This window comes from Lutra lutra, chromosome 4 (assembly GCF_902655055.1).
Source record: "Lutra lutra chromosome 4, mLutLut1.2, whole genome shotgun sequence".
Classification (NCBI taxonomy): domain Eukaryota; kingdom Metazoa; phylum Chordata; class Mammalia; order Carnivora; family Mustelidae; genus Lutra; species Lutra lutra.
The window spans coordinates 120,123,148-120,137,244 of NC_062281.1; positions in this window are offsets into that span (position 1 = coordinate 120,123,148).

Below are 14,097 nucleotides of genomic sequence, written 5' to 3' on the forward strand. Positions count from 1 at the left end.
AAGCAGGCTCTTTGCCGAGCGGGGAGCCCAACAAGGAGCTCGATCTTAATCATGATCTGAGCTGAAGGTAGACGCTTTAACCAACTGAGCCACCCAGGTGCCCCTCTCCTTTTTTTTTTTTTTAAGCAAATCTACACAAAAAGTGAAATGTCGAGTTGATCTTGAACTCATTTCTCCCTGATCTTAGCCTGATTTCTCCTTTAGGCACATTTTATCTTATTGAAACATGGACTAACATGACCCTTTCCATATATATTCAGATTATTCTTGGGAACAAAGAATGTCTTTTACCTAAATCTGACATTGTTGTAGCTGTTGAAAAAAATTAAGTCTTACTGGGGAGAGGGTGTGGGAGGATGGGGTAACTGGGTGAAGGACATTAAAGAGGGCACATGGTATAGTGAGCACTGGGTGTTACATAAGACTGACGAATCACTGAACTCTACCTCTGAAACTAATAATACAGTATGTGAATTAATCGAATTTTTAAATTTAAAAAATTTTTTTTAATTAGGTCTTACTATGCAGGTAAAGATCTGGCATGGGGATAGAGATGTAAGAAAGGGAAAAGCTAAATACCATATGCAAATTATCTAACTCTTTGAACTTTACAGATGAGGAAATGAAAGCTAAGGTCACTTGCCAACTTTTTTTTACTGCCTTGGGCATCTCTTTCAACAAATAAAAATGTGTTATAACATGAAATTATTTTCATTAAACATTTATTTATTTTAAAATATACATGATCTCCATTAGAGTTTCACAGACTTAGGGCTTCTTGTTATATACTTACAAGGCACTCATACTTTCCTTCTTGGCATTAATCACAATTGTAATTAATTAATGCATAAATAATTGCTTATTTAACTTTGATTTCCCTAGCCAGAAAATTCCACAAAAGTAAAGAATGTGACTGTGGTTTTCACTGCAATATTCCCAGTGTATCTGGTACGTAGTAGGGGATCATACATTTATTGAATGGTATAAATGAATGACTGTGTAAAATATTTTTTGGTACTTACTAAGAGGATAACAGTATTTTGCTTTAAATTGATAAATGTTAATGCAGCTTTAGGTGCATAGCAAAATTGAGTGGAAACTGCAAAGATTTTTCATATATCCCTTGTCCCCACACTTACACAATATCCTCCACCATAGACTAAAATGGTATTTTAAACTAAGAGTGAAACAGTTCTGTCTTGGTCTCTAGTCTAATTTGTCTCCAATATAATAGCTGGGGAATAGCAAAGAAGCCCCCCAAATAGTGACTTAACTAAAATACAAGTTTCTTTCTCAAAGGACAGCCTGGCTGATTCAGGCTGGATGGGTAGGTCTGCTCCACGAAGCCGGGGTGGATCTGCCATCCCCAACATATGGCTTCCAAGGCTGCTCAAGTTGTCATCATTTCCAGCTGGTAGGGACAGTGATGAGCCAAAATCCAGCATGTGGAGCCCTTCCTAACTTGGAGATGACACAGAAGTTGCACACATCTCTTTCTCTCACATCCCATTATCCTAAACTTCAGGATCATAGTCACGTCTAGCTGCCAAGGAGACTGGGAAATGTAATTGCTTGCTGGGTGGTCATGTGCCCAGAAATATGGAAAAGATGGATTTTGAAGGACAGCTAGAAGTCTGACATAGCCCAGCATGAGAAATGTTTATTATAATAGACAACCCAATGAAACCTAAATAAGAGGAACTAAAGCTGTAAAGCCCTAGTCTCTTCTCTCCAAGGCTCTTCTCACTGATATAAAGTGACTTCACAGGTTGTAGGAGTACAAGCCATGCAAGAAAGGACTGGTGTGATGATAAGAGGAAGCTGGACAGAAGCTAACAGCAATGTGAGAAACTGCTTACTTGCTTATCATTTATTCTTTGAATCATACCTTTCCCTTTCCAATAAAGAAAATGCTATTAGGGGCCCCTGTGTGGCTCAGTGTGTTGAGCCTCTGCCTGCGGCTCTGGTCATGATGTCAGGGTCCTGGGATCGAGCCCCACACCGGGCTCTTTCTCGGCAGGGAAGCTGCTTCCCCCTCTCTCTCTGCCTGCCTGTGATCTCTCTCTCTGTCAAATAAATAAATAAAATCTTTTTTAAAAAATGCTATTAGAGGTAGCCTCTAAGATGGGACTCAATGACTTCAGCTTCTTGGTAGTCATGTCCTTGGAAGTCCCTTCGCCTCTAATGTGGGCTGGGTTTGTTGACTCACTTTTAAGAAATAGAATCTGTCATCAGATTAGGCTCTCATCTTGGGACCCCCATCTCACTGTCACTCACCTACTCTGTGCAAAGCCAGCTGCCAGACTGAGCTGCCCTCAGAGATGTCCATGTGTCAAGGACCTCCAGGCAACTGTGAGAAACCGAAGCTTCTGTTCAATAGTTTGAGAAACCAAATCCTGCTGACAACCATATAAGCAGGCATGGAAGCAGATTCTCTGCCGAGTGATCATCCATATGAGACTACAGACCTGGTCCTCATTAGATACCGTGAGTCACTGGCACTTACCTAAACTATGCCTCTGGATCCACAGAAACTGGGAATAATACATGTTTATGGATGTAAATAATTAAATTTAGGGATACTTAAATGACTAATACAAGTAGACAGTTAACTCATGTCAGCAGTATGTAACAACTACAAATGTCAATCACTAGAATGTAGATTCTAATGTCCTATAATTTTCTAGTAGTGATTTTGTGTGATGAGCATCTTTAAGTGGTCTAACTAACCAAGACTATAATTTAATAGTCTGGTCTTAGAACACTTAGGGGTCCCCAAGACTCTTTTAGGGGATCCCTGAAGCCAAAACTCTCTCTCTCTCTCTTTTTTTTCCTTTACAGTACTACTGAAATGATTTTGGCCTGTATCACTCATTCTCTCATGTGTGTACAGTGTTTTCCAAAGACTGCACGATATGGAGTAATATCATTCTTTTGACAATTTATGGAATGTATGCTTATGTAAACTTGTGTTTTCTAGAATGTTCTAAGGTAGTTAAATAAATTTAGTATATAAACACATGCAGGGTCACCTGGAAGGCTCAGTCATTAAGCATCTGCCTTCAGCTCAAGTTGTGATCTCAGGGTCCTGGTATTGAGCCCCACATTGGGCGCCCTGCTAGGCAGGAAGCCTGCTTCTCCCTCTCCCACACCCCTTCCTTGTCTTCCCTCTCTTGCTGTGTCTCTCTCTGTCAAATAAAATCTTTTAAAAAACGCATTTTCTGGGATTAATTCAATTATTCTCTGTACTTCTGTGCTTTAAGTAGTTATCTTCAATTATATACCTGGTATAGTCTCTGTAACCTCAGTATTTTCCAATGAATTGTTATTTTGAAATCTAAATTTCCATGCATTTATACAGAAGCACAACAAAAATCACACTTCTATTGTCTGGTTTGCCATGATATTTAGAATTTTCTCAGTTTTAATTTTTGATATGGTAAGTATTGGACAGCTAAAATCCCATAAACAACATCTCTTTAGATTCTCAATGATTTTTTAAGAGTGCAAAAAGTTTGAGAATTGACAAATGTGATTGAACCCCTATCCATGTTCAGCATTGTGCTGGGTACGATGAGGGACATAAAAGTGTACATATAGCTTTTTCCCCTTAAGTTGCTTAAAATCTAATGGAGAGAAGCTTCACTTGTTGTCTGAGATATACACTGCAAAGCTAAATGTTGTAGGAGGGACCATACATGCAGTAGAAGTGCATGGAATGGAGGAGTTGGGAGGGGGGCAGAGTCAATGAGGAATGACTAGCACCAGAAGAAAGGCCTTTCAGTCCTCCTAATGAGAACTTTCGTGGAAACTAAGAGAACATTTGTGGAAACTAAGAGAACATTTGTGGAGAGGGCAGTGGGAAAGTATATCATTGGGGGCACCAGAAAAGTAAAGCCAAGTCTCCAGCAGCTCTCAGCCATGTGCTAACTTTGATTTGGGGAACGTCTATGGGCGCTCCATCTGCCAGTTACATTCTGCTTGCATCAGTGACCTATTGGCATTACCCTTAAAAGGCAGGCACGGATCTGACCTACACTTCCCTTATGGAGGAAACTTGGAATCTCATGTTTTGTAAACTCAACTTCATCCTACTGAAACCAATACTCGGAATCTTGAAGCTGTTGCCCGTGTTAGGTGTGTGTTAGGCTCAAGGTGTTTTTCTATCTGGGGACTATTGTGGCACTTATTTTGGTGAAAAGACCAAAAAAGGGGGGGGGTGCAGATTTAACTGCTTTGGGCAAAAGATGCTCCTTCTTCTGTTTGACTGGTAAGAATTTGAAAACTTGGGCTGTAGTCTACCATGCACAAGTATGGGATTTTCCATTAGCTTCAGCTGTCTGGCTCTCACAGCTGTACCATCTATAGAAGGGGAGATCATTGCCCTGCATACCTCACGATGCCATCAGCACGATCATGGGAGAGAATTTGTGTGGAGAATGGGAAGCCATATCTAAATTTATAATCATAGCAATCTTAATTTTAAAAAGCTGACATGTGGAAGGAAAAAATGAAACAAGATGGGGTCGGAAGGGAGACAAACCATAAGAGACTCTTAATCCCACAAAACAAACTGAGGGTTGCTGGGGTGAGGGGTTAGGGAGAGGGTGGTTGGGTTATGGACATTGGGGAGGGTATGTGCTGTGAAGTGTGTAAACCTGGCAATTCACAGACCTGTACCCCTGGGGCTAATAATACATTATATGTTAATAAAAATAAAATTTTTTTTAAAAAGCTAACATGTATTTAAGTACTTACTTCATGCTAAGCACTGTTTTTTTTTTTTTTTTAAGATTTTATTTATTTATTTGGCAGACAGAGATAACAAGTAGGCAGAGAGGCAGACAGAGAGAGAGTGGGAAGCAGGCTCCCCGCTGAACAGAGAGCCCAATGTAGGGCTCGATCCCAGGACCCTGGAATCATCACCTGAGCCGAAGGCAGAGGCTTTAACCCACTGAGCCACCCAGGTGCCCCGCTAAGCACTGTTTTAAGCACTTTCCTCAAATTATTTTGATTACTGAGTACATGTGATCTTATTAAACTGTAACATAGTATAGAAAGCTTCATTGAGATCAGTAGATTCATGGCATACAAAGTAGTAAGTCATAACAGTAAATTCTTTAAAAAAAAAAAAAGCAAAAACAAAACCAAGAAACAAGAACTCCTGTTTATTGAAAATTTCTTTAATTCTTTGACTGTAAAAAGCAGAAAGGAGATGTTTGTCCTAAAGGTAGTATATCTGTGCCCTTCTCTAGAAAAGGTAGGTGTCCAGGGTATAGTTTATAAATTACAGTAGAACCTCCCTTAATTGAGAGGCAAATTTTTGCCAGAAACTTTGTAACCAGAGGGGTTCATTCTAGGATATCAAAAAGGGGGATGTACTGTGATTCAAAAACAGTTTATTCTTGATCAGTAGCTTCAAAGACGCTCCAAACAAAAAGAAGTGTGTAGAAGACTTTGAGCAGAAGGTGAGTGAAGAGACTGAACCTTCAGGCAAAAAAGGCCCAGGGGCATGTGACCTGGGTTAAGGTATATCAGAAAGCCTCCCTGTGCTAGTCAGTCAGACCTCCACAGAGAGCAGAGAAGCTTCCTAGCAGTACTACCTTTTGGGGCTGCGCAGATCACAAACACACACAAAAACGTGTGTGTTAAAGAGCACACAGTCACCTCTGTCACCCAGGATTGGTGATTAGCATTGACGCAGGGTGACCCACTGTGGTGACTAACACAGTTCAAGACCCAGGAGAATGTATCTCTTCATCTCTTGCCCTTTATCCCTTAAACAGTGTCTGAAGCCACAAGGGTCCGTGGACTGTACTACCCTCTGTGCAGGAGTCAGATGGTGCCTCGGAGTGCAGGGAGAATCTGATGGGCAGAAGCGCTTTAGGTAAGAGAAAAGACAAATGAACTTGTCAAATTCTTCCTCTCATACAGTGTCAATGTTATAGATTTTTGCATAATAAAGTATCATTTCCCACTAGCACCAAGCATCCATCTTCTTGCTTCTCTCTGTTCCAGTTTGGGTCCAGGTCCTCAGGAACTGGTGCAACATTCACTACGGTTGGGTAGAGTAGGAAAGGAACATTTTACAACAATTCATATCACTCCTAAAATTGCATTTGTTAGTCTAGATGTCACCTGTAGGGCACATGCTACCTATTCTTTACATTTGTAACTAAATGGCCTCTGAACCCTAAAATTGCAAATAGTTTTGCCCTGATGAAAATGTTTAATAAGATAATTAAGTTTTTCTAAAATTAAAATTAAGCTTTATTTAAATAATATAAAAGGCTTGGTTAAAAAACAGATCATTCATGTGTAAGTAATTTTCAATAATTTCTTTTTTTTTTTTAAAGATTTTATTTATTTATTTGACAGAGAGAGATCACAAGCAGGCAGAGAGGCAGGCAGAGAGAGAGAGGAGGAAGCAGGCTCCCTGCTGAGCAGAGAGCCTGATGTGGGGCTCCATCCCAGGACCCTGAGATCATGACCTGAGCCAAAGGCAGCGGCTTAACCCACTGAGCCACCCAGGCGCCCCAATTTTCAATAATTTCTAATTTTAATGGAGACCATATTTCTGGCCATCATAGATGAAAGTATAGTCTTAACTGAAGAGAAATTTGAATAAGTTAAGTAATGCCCTACTAATTTTTGTTTCCTTTATAATAATCCAATTAGAAAATGTAAAATAAAAATATAATACTGTATATATCTAGATATTCCTCTAAAAGATTATGATATGGTGAGTGCTATGACGTGTGTAAGCCTGACGATTCACAGACCTGTACCCCTGAGGCAAATAGTACATTATATGTTAATAAAAATAATTAATTTAAAAAAGAAAAAATCCTTTTAAAAAGATATTCCTTTAAAAAAAAAAGATATTCCTGTATCATATTCATGTTAAAAATGAAAATAGTGCATTTGATATTAAAATAGTTTATAATATTTTATGCAAAAATGCTACTTTGTTACATGTGACTGCATTACAGTTTTTTAAGCATATGTAAAATACCCATATGTAAAGTTCATTTTCTAATTCAAGTGTTGGTTTAAGACTTTTATTGACAATTCCCATTGCTCCTGCCTTAGCAGAGTGAAGTTTCTCCAAACCAAAATGAAATAAAATATACATATTACATATATGAACTGTGATGACTGAGAAAATACTCGTTAATTTGTCATTGCTGTCAATAGAATACGTGGAAATCTCGGTTATACCAATATAATTAGTAATTTTGCTAAAATGAAGACAAGACAAATTAATTTTATGTAACAAATATATGATAATGAATTATGGATGTCTTTATTACTCATCCAAGTATCACCAGCTCATCAACAGAACATCCAGAGATGCACAATAATAATTAATTCAGTCATCTTTGATACTTTGCTGTCAGTTATATAAAAAATAGTTTTACACACATTTTCTCAATTTTGTCTTTATGAATATGTATTTGTCAAGGTAAGATAGAACATATTTTATTTAGCAGTTTTTAACTTTATTTAGAGCTTCTTAATATTTAGACTTATGATCTGTAGGCTTCCATTTGTTCTCTTACCTGGGGTCCAACAAAAGTTGAAGTGGGTCAGCCACCTGGAGGAGAGGTAGATATCACCCCCTGGTCCCACCCTCTCCTGGCTGGTTGACCTAAAGGATGAAGCCAGAGCCCCTTAGGTTTAGTTGGGCAGGTCAAGTGAGGATTCCACACACTTTCCCCTTCCTCATACTCAGCAGGAGACACCCACACATCTGTCCCCACATTGTCCCCAATGTTCATCGATCTTCAGCAAGAAGATAAACCTCTACAGTTACATTTAAAAATGCTATTGTGCGATTAAGGTGACACTTTAGTGTGAACGACTCTTAGATGGTGTAATTAGTCTTCCAGTATATCCATCCTCTGGCTGAGTTATTCATTAATGAAGAGTGCACTGTTCAGTATGGGGGCAGTTCTCCCTCATCTAATTGGTAATGTTTGGTTTAGAGAGAAGAGGAAAGGTGAGTTGAGGAATTGAGAGATGTCTTAAAATAGATGAAGGATTTTCATGAGAGATTATATTTAATCTGTCTGCAGTGACCCAGTAGTTAGTTGTTCAGGCTCGAGGGTGCTCAATGGTGCTCAGCTAAGGGGCAATGGGGGGTGAAATCTAGTTCTTTCTTTGCTCACTAAGCCATATGCCCCAATGCCAGGCTGAGTCAGCCTTTTGCTCTGACAAAGGTGGTCTGTGGGCCAGCTGGGGCCCTGCCTGCATGACTCCAGATAACAGAATTGGGCCCAAAGTGTGAAAGTTATGTGAATGCCAGTTTGGTTTAGTGTAGGAAAAGATGGCTTCTAAACTTGATCTCATTTAGTCCTTATAACAACCCTGAAAAGTAGGTACAATTATTGCCTTCACTTTACAGAAAAGAAAACTGAGGCTGAAAAGTTTTGCAACTTGCCCAGTGTTTCTCTCTTTCTTTCTTTCTTTTTAAGACTTTATTTATTTGACAGAGAGAGATATATTGAGAGAGGGAACACAAGCAGGGGAAGTGGGAGAGGGAGAAGCAGGCTTCCCACTGAGCAGGGAGCTGGATGCAGGGCTCGACCCAGGACCATGGGATCATGACCTGAGCTGAAGGCAGACGCTTAATGACTGAGCCACCCAGGTGCCCCCACCCAATGTTTCTAAGTGGCGAACAGGTTTCAAAGCCAGGCTTTTGCGATTAAAATAAAATCTATGCTCATTCTGTTTTATACTATGCTATGCTTTCTAACAGTTTGGGCAATTCTTTAATGAAACGAGCTTTTTTTTTTTTTTTAAGATTTTATTTATTTATTTGTCAGAGAGAGAGACAGAGAGAGCACAAGCAGGGGAGTGGCAGGCAGAGGGAGAAACAGCCTCCCCACTGAACAAGGAGCTGGATGCGGAACTCAGTCCCGGGATCCTGGGATCATGACCTGAGCCAAAGGCAGACGCCTAATGGACTGAGCCACCCAGGTGTCCCATGCAATGGGCTGTTTCCAAAGCAAGCAATTTCCATATTGCTTTAAGTGTTAAGAATACATTGAATGCCAACTCAGCAGATATGTCCCAAAGTGGACTCACATACCCATATAGTTGAATCAGGTAATGCCAATGGAGTCCAGTTGTAGTCAAGGAAAGCAGAAGTCACTGTGTATTTCAGTTATGAAGAATTTCAGTGCAGGGAATTAGAGGCATAACCAATCACTGGAAGAGTTAGGGGAACCAAGATTGGGAAGCCAGTGGTGATGATCTCAGGGTGCTCTACTAACACAGGTGATTCAGTAGAGTGTAAATTATAAGGACCTCTGGAAATTTCCTGCCCTCTCTCTCAGTCTGTAGCACTGGTGGAGATAATTCTTTAGAATCTTACCTGGAAATTCTTTAGAACCTCACATTTACTCATGTGACTCACTAACTGAACTGCGTCCTAAGAATTATGGCCTCTCCTCTTTATCCTGTCAATCCTCATAGGAGTGTGTCTTCATGAAAGAGATGCTGACTCTGGCCGGGACCATACAGGCAAGGGGTTGGGACAAATGTAGTTCTTGGCTGGTAGACGTGGTGGTGAAACTGAGTTGACAACAGACACTCCAGCAAAATCCGTAAGCTTCTTCACACCATAATGATGTAGGAGTTTATAATGTGTACTTACTAATTATCAGAACTTCTCTTATTCTATCGTGAGTTGGGAATTAAAAGAGCGGGAAGTTATTAGGTCCCTTCAAGAGCCCTTGTCACTGTGGGAAATACAGCACAGAAAGGGAAAGCTGAAGCAAGCTGTATGTAAATTTCCACATGTCATGATTTTGCCCAAGATTTGAGCACTTTCAACTGGTCTAGGCCCAAGAAAAACAGGCCTTCTCCTCAGACTTTAGAAAAATTAGTGTTCACAGAAAGGATTTTATTCATAGGAAATATATTCTGAATGGCAAATTTTAAGAGGCTATGTTTATGTATGGTGAATCATAGAATTTAGAACCTAGACATCATTTGGTCTCAGATACCCCAAACCACCTCTCATTTCTGAAAATGGACATCTCTGAGAGTATGTTTGGTAGGTATAGGTAATAAGTGTGTCTTCTACTAAGAATCCTGGCCAACTATTGACAGGGAGGAATGGTGGCAAATAGGGCGACAATGGTGTATTTTCAGAGCTGTCTGTTAAGGGTTCAGGACCTACCAGTATGGCCTAACATGCTGGTTGGCAACACCTCTAAGTTGCTGCAACAATGAAGGGAGGTTAAAGGACTAAATGAAATCACAAGCAGATTAATGGCAGAGTCAAGACTGGGATTCAAGTATCCTGATACCCAGCCGGAATTGTTTTCTATAATGGTATCCTCCACTTCTCATTCTGTCATATCATATCGTATCATATCTATCTACTTATCTATCTGACTATCTCTTTATCTATCATTTATCTACCTCTCTTTCCTACATTCTCCCCTCTATCTACCTTTCTGTTTTTCTATAAGCATCTAATCACTTAACTATGTAATCTCTCCTTGCATCCATGTACGTTCATGAGACTCTATAAAGATACAAGAAGGTATTGATTTCCTATTCTAAGTTAATGGAAGAAAGGGAGTAGGAAATGGGGGAGCTATTGACTTTTGTTTATTTGTTTTAGCTCCTACCTGTGTAAAGAAAAGCTTTTGTCTGTAACACAGTATCATAACAATAGCAGGACCTATGAATTTTTCCAATAGGTAATTCCAGGCTGAAGACGATGTATGTGAAAAACAGCCTAGCGTGCTGCAATATTAAAACAGTAGGCCACTATGGTCATAATATGTTAGCTATTGATAATGAGATTACAAACTCCCATCTTCCAGTGTACTCCCTTCTGTGTCCCAGCACTCAATTTTGTTGCTGGGGAACATCCTCGGCTGAAGTGACAGAACAGGCTTGGTTGGTGTGAGCAAGTCTTTTACTTATATTTGGTATAAGAATTCTTACAGCTTTTTAAGTGTCAGTCAAACCACATAGTCTTATATAACCTTAGGAAACAAATCCTTTAAATTACTTGCTCAAAAGACTCAACCCAAAAGAAAATTAGATCTAATCAATGAATTCAGTAAAATTGTAGGATAAAAGAATTACCATACAAAAATCAGTAGTGTTTCCATACACTAACAATGAAATTTCTGGAAATTCATCTGGAAGGAAATTGATCCCATTTATAACAGCACCAAAACAGTAAAATACTTAGGAATAAACTTAGCTAAGGAGGTGAAAGATCTCTCATCTGAAAACTAGAAGACATTGATGAAATAAATTGAAGAAGACAAAAGTAAAGGGAAAGGTATTTTATGTTCATAGATTAGAAGAATTAATATTGTTAAAATATCAATACTATCCAAAGCTATATATAGATTCAGTATAATCTCTATAAAAATTTCAAGGACAGCTTTTATAGAAGTAGAAAAAAAAAACTCTTAAAATGTATATGGAACCACAGAAGAACTTGAAGAGACAAAGAAATCTTGAGAAAGAAGAGTAAACCAAGAGGTATCGCATTTCCTGGTTTCAAGCTATACTATAAAGCTGTAGTCATCAAAACAGTATGGTACTGACATTAAAAACAGACAAATAGACCCATGAAACAGAATCAAGAGACCAGAAATAACTAAAGCAAATATAATCAACTAATATATGATAGAGAAGCCAAGAATACTCAGTGGAGGAAAGACAGTCTCTTCAGTAAATGGTGCTGGGATAATTGAATAGTTACATGTAAAAGAATGAAACTGAACCCATATCTCACACCACTCAAAAAAATTAACTCAAAATAATTTAAAGACTTAACTATAAGACCTGAAACCATGAAACTCCTAGAAGAAAACATAGGGATAAAGCTCCTTGACATGGGCTTTGGTAATGATTTTTTGGATATGACCCTGAAAGCATAAGAAGCAAAATAAAAAATGAACAGTTGGGACTATAGCAAACTGAAATCTTCTGCAAAGCAAAAGATACCAACAGCAAGGTGGAAAGACAAGCTGTGGAATTGGGAAAAATATTTGCAAGCCATATATCTGATAAGAGGTCAATATCCAAAATATATAAAGAACTAATACAACTCAATAGAAAAAAAAAACACAGGTAGTATCCCAAAAGTCCACTGATAGATAAATGGATAAAGAAGATGTGGTGTGTGTATATATACACACACTATATCTATCTATCTATCTATATGAATACTTTTCAGCCATAAAAAAGAATGAAATCTTGCCATTTGCAATGACATGGATGGAGCTAGAGGGTATAATGCTAAGCAAAATAAGTCAGTCAGAGAAAAACAAATAGCACGATTCCAGTCACATGTGGAATTTCAGAAACAAGCGAACAAAGACAAAAGAGAAAGAAAGCGATAAATGGAGAAATAGACTCTTAACTATAGAGAACAAACTGATGGTTACCAGAGGGGAGGTGGGGGATGGGGGGTGTGAAAAAGGTGATGGAGATTAAGGAGGCCACTTGTTCTGATGACTACTGGTGATGTATGGAATTGTTGAATCACTGTATTGTACATCTGAGGCTAATATAACACTGTATATTAACTATACTGGAATTAAAATACAAACAGTAAAAAATTCTATCTCTTTAAAGAAAAATACACAAATAACCCAATTTAAAAATGGGCAAAGATCTGAATAGACATTTCTCCAAAGGAATATAAAAGGCTGATGGGTATCTGAGATATCCCCCTATCCCTGTTAGAATGGCTAATATCAAAAGACAAAAGGTAACAAATGCTGGCATGGATGTGGAGAAAAGGGAAACCTTGTGCACTATTGGTGGGATTGCAAATTGGTACAGCTACTGTGGAAAACAGTATGGAGGGGGTGACTGGGCACCTCAGTGGTTAAATGTCTGCCTTTGGCAAGGGTCATAATCTCAGGGTCCTGGGATCCAGTCCCACATTGGGCTCCCTGCTCAGTGGGGAGTCTGCTTCTCCCTATCCCTCTGCCTGCCTCTCCCCCTGCTTGTGCTCTCTCTCTCTCTCTTTCTCAAATAAATAAAATAAAATTTTTTTAAAAAAGTAAAACAGTATAGAAGTTCCTCAAAAGGTTAAAAATAAAAATACCATATAATCCACCAATTCTATTTCTGAGAACATATCCAAAGGAAATAAAAGCACTAACTTGAAAAGAGACCTGTATCCCCATATTCATAACAGCATTATTTACAGTAGCTAAAACATGGAAACAATCTAAGTGCCTATCAAGGGAAGAATGGATAAAGAAGTTGTGGTGTTTGTATATCTAATGGATTATTATTTGGCCATAAAAATGAGAAAAACCTATCATTGTGACAACATGGTTGGATCTTGAAGGCATTATGTTAAGTGAAATAAGATGAAAAAGGAATACTGTATGATCTCACATGTGAAATCTAAAACAAAACAAAACAAGAACAAGAACAAAAACACATAGGAGCACCTAGGTGGCTCAGTCAGTTAAGTGTCTGCCTTCTGCTCAAGTCATGGTCCCAGAGTCCTGGGATCAAGCCCTGCATCAGGCTCCCTGCTCAGGGGAGTCTGCTTCTCCCTTTCCCTCTGCCCCCCCCCCCCCACTCATGCTTGCTCATTCTCTCAAATAAAATAAATAAAATCTTAAAAAAAAAAAAAAGAATAAAAGCCCATAGAAAAAGAGACCAGACTTGTGGCTACCAGAGGCCGAGGAATCAGAAGAAGGTGATCAAAAAGTACAAACTTCCAGTGATAACTAAGCACTAGGAATATACTTACAACGTAATACTGCTGTACAATATATGAAAATCTTGAGAGTAAATCCTAAGAGTTCTCACCATAAGAGAATTTTTTTTCCTTTTTTTTTTTTTCCTTTTTATTGTATCTATATGAAAAGATGGATGTCAGCTGATCCTGTTGTGGCAATCATTTCACAGTATATATAAATCAAACCATCATATGATATACCTAAACTTATACAGTGAGGTAGGTCAATTACTTCTCTATTTACATGTCTGAATCTAGTCATGATATTTATGCATATGATTTTTTTATCGTACAGAAAGCGATGTTCTCATCTGCTAAGTTTTAGGGGAACATTAATCAAAATTCAT